Source organism: Spermophilus citellus, assembly GCF_964194105.1.
Source record: "Spermophilus citellus genome assembly, chromosome: 7".
Classification (NCBI taxonomy): domain Eukaryota; kingdom Metazoa; phylum Chordata; class Mammalia; order Rodentia; family Sciuridae; genus Spermophilus; species Spermophilus citellus.
Genome location: NC_138188.1, coordinates 66,316,563 through 66,324,646, shown reverse-complemented (window position 1 = coordinate 66,324,646; position 8,084 = coordinate 66,316,563).

The following is an 8,084-nucleotide window of genomic DNA, read 5'->3' as shown; positions in this document are numbered from 1 at the left end:
TATTTCAAAACCATGTTAATTTCTTGCAGGTTCAATTCTTTTGTTTTACTTTTAAATTGAGTATAGCCTGGTTGTTTGAGCTGTTATAAAATACTCTCAATCACGAGTCAGGCATTTTATGTATCTCTCATATCTCTAATAAGTTGGATCAACCTTACTTAGGAAAATCTAGGAGAGGATCGCTCTTTTAAAAAAATATTTTCTGAATTAGTATGTCTCAAAATAAGTTGAAAACTTCCTAAGGGTGGGCTTCTGAAACTTCATGAATTTTCAGTTTCAGATTTGATCAAATTCCCTATTTAATTTTCTTGGAAACAATGAGTTCCCTAACACAGGACAATCATCCCCATTTGACTTTTCCTTCTTTGTCTGAATAATTAACAGATCCCATCTACCCTATTCTACTGCTCTGTGTTGTATGCTACAAATGTGCAGGCACAGTTCTAAGTGCTTTGACCCTTTTGGCAAATTGAAAAGGAACAATGATTAAACAAACTTCAGCTTACAGTGAATTTTACAATTATGGAAGCACACTTCTGATGGATACTAAAGAGTTTGTGGGAACTAAAATGCCTCCAAACTGTTTTCCCCATAAAGTGGGATACTGAATAATCTCTTTATGTTTACTTTAATGTGCATTGAAGAAAAGCACTTTTTATAAAGTACTTAAGAGAGAAAGAACCCCACTGAATATTTTTCTTTCTTTTTTGTTATTTTGTTGTTGTTGTTCTGTTACTTCCCCCTTGATGAAAGTTGTTCACGTGTATGTAACTTGGCATTTCAAACAAGATGAAATTATTTCTTCTCACTTCAATTTTTTTCCTTTGGGGCCAATTTGGGGGAAAAAAAGAAAAAGAAAAAGAAACTATTTTCACTTAGGACTTTAGGAAGCAGTCAAAATGAGCTGGACTCTGAACAAAAATGCAGAGACTCTGAATAGGGCAAGAGCAGGAAAATGGTTCATTGGTGGCTTCTGTCTTCTACCTCAGGTTGCTGATGGCCTTTGGAAAATTCAAAATTGCAATGATAAAGGAGTTTAGTATCTTTATAGGGGATGGATGTGATTTATATCAAATCATGATTCCTGATTTCATTTACTAAGAGAATAAAGCAGTAAAAGGTTTTTAAAAAAAGAGTTACAAAGACTACTTTTAAGTTCTAATTAGTTATTTTGATGGACACACAAAAAACAGATATTCAGATTCTGAAGTTTTCTGCCTCAGAGAAATAGAAATACCTAACTGTGTTTCCTTTCCATAATTGTTTCCTGGCAGATATTATTGTACCTTGTATCCATGAGGGACTGGTTCCCAAACTCCATCCCACCCCTGCAGATACCATAATCTGCAGATGCTCAGATCCTTTGGATAAAATGGTATAGTATCTGAATATAACCTACACACATCCTCTTAATAAACTTTAAATCATCTCTAAATTACTTAAAAGATAATATAAATACTACATATCCAGTTATTATACTATGTTGTTTAGAAAATAATGACAAGGAAAAATACCTGTATATGATCAATAGAGACACAATTTAGAGAAAACATATATTTTTAATCTAAGGATACAGAATCCACCAATAATAAATATTAAGGGAAAATAAGCTGCTAATAAAACTTTATAGGAGGACCCAAAAAACAGCTTAACATAATAAAAATCCCTAGGTCTTCATGGTATACTCCATAGTAAATAATAAAACAGGTGATATCTAGATTTAACCCCAGGAAAATGAGATGTGAATTTGAACATTTACGAGTATTGTTTTTTATAAGATCCAAGTATTATTTTTATGGAAGGTATTTTATGTTCTAAGTTCCTTACAAATGCAACTTTTCTCTTAGCTTCTATGAAGCATGATCACACTTTCTGGTCTATCCATTCACTGGCTGCGTCTAGTTCTTGCACCCAGGACTGGGCTGTCTAACTTCCTACTCCCTGCTTTCCTCTACACTATCGCACTGCAGTGAACGCTAAGATACAATCAGACATGGTCCAGTTCCTCCATCTCAAAGATTTGCATCCTAAGGGCGAATTCAGGAAGACCAGGGTATTAGTGTCCCATCTGTGTCTATTGCCTTCCATGAACCAGGCTCATGGAAGGTGGGCACAATGATGTTACCTACCTCAGAGAATTGCCATGAGGATTAAATATCAAGTGCTAAGCACAGTGCCTGGATTAAAGGGGGTGCTCAATAAGTGTTACCTAGATTTAGTATTCGCAGAAATACTGTTAGGATAAAGGGTTATCATATATGAGAGTTAAAATTTTTCTTTTGACTAAAAGGAGTTTTATAAGTTAAAGATAATATTTTCTTACTTGAATAATTTCAAAACAAGAGAATGTTAAGAACCAGGGGTGATATTCATCTTTCTAATTTCTAAACCTAAACTTAACATTTCCTAGTAAGGCTTTAAGAGTTTTTATTTTATTTTTAACATTTGCTTTTGTCTAAGTTATGTTATTTCTAAGCAGTATATGTGTAATATTATTTCTCTGGATAATATTAAACACAAAACAAAATGTTGTATATCACAATTAAATGAAATTTAATACTATTATGATCACAGGAAAAGACTAAACCTGTTGATGATTCTCAAAAATTGTAAAAGTGCTAATGACATGTAAACCAGCATACATGCATAAACTATTCCTTATTGCTACTTAATTATTTTATATGCAGCAAATAAAACAATGTTAGGCAACATTTGTGCTTACAGTGTCTTAAGCAGAGTTGCTGTGTAGAAAGCTGAAATATGTGTGTGTGTGTGTGTGTAATTTTTTCATTAAAATTCTACATTAGAAACCCAAGGAGAAAAAGTTTATTTGCCAACCACTCTGAACACAATTTGGTGTGGGTTTTTTTAATATTCATTACTTTTTTTACTTTATATGGTGCTGATGATTGAACCGTGTCTCACGCATGCTAGGTGAGCATTCTACCTCTGAGCCACAACCCCAGTTCATGGTGTGTTTTAAAAAGGATTATGAAACACTACTGTTTTGTGTCAATAGACATGTTTCATTCAGATATATATATATATATATATATATATATATATATATATATAGAGAGAGAGAGAGAGAGAGAGAGAGAGAGAGAGAGAGAGAAAGAGAGAGAGACAGAGACACGGTGCTGGGGATTGAACCCAGGGACACTCAACCACTAAGCCATATCCCCAGTCCTAGTTTTTTTTTTTTTTTTTTTTTTAGAGACAGGGTCTCACTGAGTTGCTTAGCGCCTCCTAGTTGCTGAGGCTGGCTTTGAACTCAGACATGTGCCACTATACCTGGCTGAAAATAACCATATTATTTAAAATTGATATTGGTTTACTATTTGTTTCTTTCTTGCAGTATTTTCCTTATTCTCATTTCAGGGATAAAATAGGAACTATTTTTTAACCCAAATTTTAGTTCCATCTGGTAGTTGTTTTGTTATCAGTAGTAAAAAAAACCTAACTTAAGGCTAAAGAAGAGTTGAAAAAGAATAAATAGCTCCTTTTAATGAAAATAAAAATAATTTAATTCAGTTTTTCTTAACTAAGCTCCTATTATAAACTAGCAGCTATTTGGTTAAAAGATCAGGAAACATGGTCTTTACTCTCAATTACCTGCATTCTCAAAAAAGGAAAAAATATTTAAAAAACATTTATAGTACTATAAATAGTATAGCAGAGGATAGAAAAGTCCATTGTTTTCAAAATTTTAAATTGACATCCAAAATTTTAATTATATATTTATATATGATGAAAAAGGGTATAATTTTTTAGAATTTAGTTTATAATAGCATTAAAAATTACTGAGCTCTAGCTATCCAATGGAATTTAAATATTATAGTAATTTCAGGGTAAAAATGGGAGTTCATAACCCACTTGAATCAAACTGTGAAATATGATATATCAAGAACTATGTAATGTTTTGAACGACCAACAACAACAAAAAAATAATGATAAGTTATTGATTTAAGAGGATGAAAGTTACCTCTGTAATCCAGATTTTTCTTAATATAGATTGAATTCTAGCATTCTATCAAAAAAAAAGGAAAAAGCAGCTTTACATGTATGAAGACATGAATTGGTGTGAGCATATTTTATATACAGAGGTATGAAAAATTGTGTTCTATATGTGTAATAAGAATTGTGATGCATTCTGCTGTCGTGTATTTAAAAAATAAAAGCAATTTAAAAAAAACAAATAAGAAAATAAACACTCCCATAAGAAAAAAAATATCAAAGCAGACATTTGGCATTGATATTTTTTTTCTTATGGGAGTGTTTATTTTCTTATTTGTTTTAATGTCTGCTTTGATATAAAGAGAACAACTAAGAACAGAACAGGAAGGAAGAACATGAGGAAAAGACTACAGTAAACAAAGACGAATGGGGGGAGAGAAACGGAGAGAGAAAGGAAAGCACATGGAAATAGTAGGAGACCTTCAATGATACATAGAATTATAAGAGGTTATGAGGGGCAACGGGGAGGGAAAAAAAAAGGGAGAGAATTGAACAACAGCAGGGGAGGTAGAGAGGGAAGATGGGAGGGGAGGGGAGGGGAGGGGGGATAGTAGGGGATAGGAAAGGTAGCAGAATACAACAGTCACTAATATGGCATTATGTAAAAATGTGAATATGTAACAGATGTGATTCTGCAATCTGTATTTGGGGTGAAAATGGGAGTTCAAAACACAATTTGAGTCAAATGTATGAAAGATGATATATCATGAGCTATGTAATGCTTTAAATAATCAATAAAAAAATACAAAAAATAAATAAATAAATAAATAAATAAATAAATAAATATTATAGTAATTTGTTACCTTCAATCATTAAAAAATAAGCAAGGTTTTTAATATAATGTAGATATATACATATAAGCTTTTTATATAAAAAAGCTTTTATGTATATATGAATATATATAAACTTGCTTTAACAGAAATTTTACTTTATTCTTTATTATTCTTATAATATCATTACATTTCCCTCAAAGAATTTTATCCCAAAGTAAAAAATATATAAGCTTTAAAATTTTTTGCTCATTATAAACACCTACAACAAAAATACTTTAATTTTTAAAATTTCTTGTGCCTACCAAAGTCAAAATATTTAACCATTTTTCTCTGAATTGAGTTAGCATCTATGATTATTATTAGTATATAATAGATGAAAAGTCTGTATTTTTAATCTTGATAAAATTAATTTTACCTGATATATATGTAAATGTAGCACTTTTCTCCTTTTGCAAATAATTGTTTTTGTTGGTGTGAAGTAGGCATCTACCTTTATTTTTTCTAATATAATGACTTTAATATAAAGATGTAGATGAGTTAAAAATAATAGGATTGAAAAACATATTATGTAAACATTTTTTTAAAGGAGGAAGAGAAGGTGGCATATGAGGGGTTATATTACTACATAACTCAGTCTTCAGAACAAGGAATACTATGGAGGACAGTATGGAGAAAGAAATTATATAATTAAAAGATCAGTTAAACAAGATGATATAACAATCTTAAATATGTATGTATCCAGCAACAGAGTTTCAAAATGCATGAAGAAAAACAGAAATGAAAGGGAAAAAATAGGCAAATCCACAACTATACTCGAAGACTTCAACATCCCTTGCTCAGTAATCTGTAGAACAAGTAGATGAAAAATCATCAGGGACATACAAGACCTAAATAACAAACAAATTAACCTAATTGATATTTTTAGAGCACTCTCCCCTTCGATAGCAGAATACATATTCTTTTCAATGGAACACATAGAAAGCATTTGCCAAGAAACATGTTCTGGGTCATGGAACATATATTAACAAATGTCAAATAATTGAAATAATAAAAAGTATATATTTTCTATAAAAATTTTACTAAAAATCCAAAACAAAATGATGTCTGACAATAACAAGTGCTAGTAAGAATAGAGAATAAGTAGAACTGCATTCATAGCTGGTGGGAATGTACAATGATAGAACCCTTTTAGAAAATAGTTTGGCATTTTCTTCTAAAGTTTTCAATATACACTTAACCATAAGAACAAGAATCTCACATGTACATATTTACTCAAGAAAAATAAAAACTTACGTTTACATATAAACTGATATGCAAATACATCATGACTTTTTCCGCCCATGTCATTCAACTGATGAATGGATAAATAAATAATAGAATACTCTCTGCATTAAAAAAGAACAACTGATTCATGCAAGGAGATGGAGAAATCACAAACGCATGATGCAAAGTGAAGGGAGCCAGACTGAAAAGGCTACCTAGTTCAATTTCATTGACTGGCATGTCAATGAAAGGGAAAAGTTTAGAACTAGTTTCGGAGCAGTCCTTGCAAGGAGTTGAAGATAACTTACAAAAAAAAATACAGCAAAAATGAATTTTAGGCAGTGATAGAACTGATCTTTGTCTTAATTGTGGAGATAGTTTACTTGTCTACATTACATCTAAACTCAGTTTGTGTGTGTGTTTTGTTGCTTTTGTTTTTTGGTAGTGAGGATTGAACCCAGTGGTGCTTAACCACTGAGCCACATCACTAGCCCCTATTTTTAAATATTTTATTTAGAGACAGGGTCTCACTGAATTGCTAAGTGCCTTGCTAAGTTTGCTGAGGCTGGCTTTGAACTCGAGATCCTCCTGCCTCAGCCTCCCAAGCTGCTGGGATTATAGGAGTGAGCCATGTACCTGGCTAAACTCAGTTTTATCATATGTATGTATATCATACAAATTTATGCAATTCATTTTTTGTAAGTTTTTAAAAAACATTTTTTAGTTGCAGATGGACACAACATCTTTTATTTATTTATTTATTTTTATGTGGTGCTGAGGACCGAACCCAATGCCTCCATATGTCAGAGGCAAGTGCTCTACCACTGAGCTATATATAACCCAGCCCCTGTTTGTAAATTTTAAAAAGTAAATTCTAATATTTTTAAAAATTCTGATATAATGACTTCTCAGGTCACTTAAGAAGTGTTTTTTCCCATGTTTTCTGCCATGGTCATTCATCAAAATATCAATCAAAACCAATTAAGCCTTGTTTATTAAATCTGGGTTATTTGTGACAGGAGAGGCATCGCCAAGCATCAAAAGCCAGTGTTAATCCAAAAGCACATTTTGAGCTTTTCTTTACAACCTCTGGACTAAGACTCGAAACCTCTTTCCAAAACAGCCAGAGAGGCTTGATTAAGTTTCAGCATCATTTCCAGACCTCCCAAGGTGGAGCCATTAATAATTAGTGAAATGGCCCAAAAAAATAATGCACTGGAAGGAATATGATTTCAAAAAATCTGCTGTGACATAAATTTCCAAATGATTGAGAATTGAATAAAAAACCCATATCTCCACCTTCCCTGCCTCACATCCTACCATAGCTCTGAAGCAGCAATCAAATCTGCACCAATGATCTCATTATAGCAGCCCTGAAGAGGTCAGGGTGAGGCTGGTTAGGTCTAGAGTGTCAACTGGCACCTATAAATCTACACAGTCAGTCAAGACTATCTGTACTCAGAGCCTCTGACAACCAGTCTAGTTTAGACTTGTTCCCAAGAAACACTGGTGATTATTTTTATCTCTTAATGTTATAGTTTAACTAATTCACTAATGATTAAGACAATTTTAAAGGCTGAGCAGCTAAATGGCTGGTGCATTTTAGTTAACATGCAAAGGATGTCAGCTGCCTGCAGTTAGCTAATAATGCATTATAATTAATAATACTTGGGCAAAGTGTCCTGTCAGCAGGAGCCCTAAGGTTGTTTTCCTAATGCACCAAGATGATCTCCACCAGACCTCTTCTGTTTCATTAAATAAGTAGCTGGTGCTGTTCCTACTCTGATTCTTTTAATTCTAAAAGTAATTTAGGTCCTAATTCCCAAAACTCACAGCACTTGTTTTCAATAGCATTTTCTTGTATTGACTGACATGTGGGATGCTGTGATGATAAAAGCAAATAAACCTGTTCTTATTTACTCATTCCCCAATTCTACCTTACAAAAGCACATCTATCTCAGTGGAAGGGCCTCAGCAAGCAAGAACCCAGGGAAGTCAGGACAATGATGCATCCACCCCAGTATAGATTCC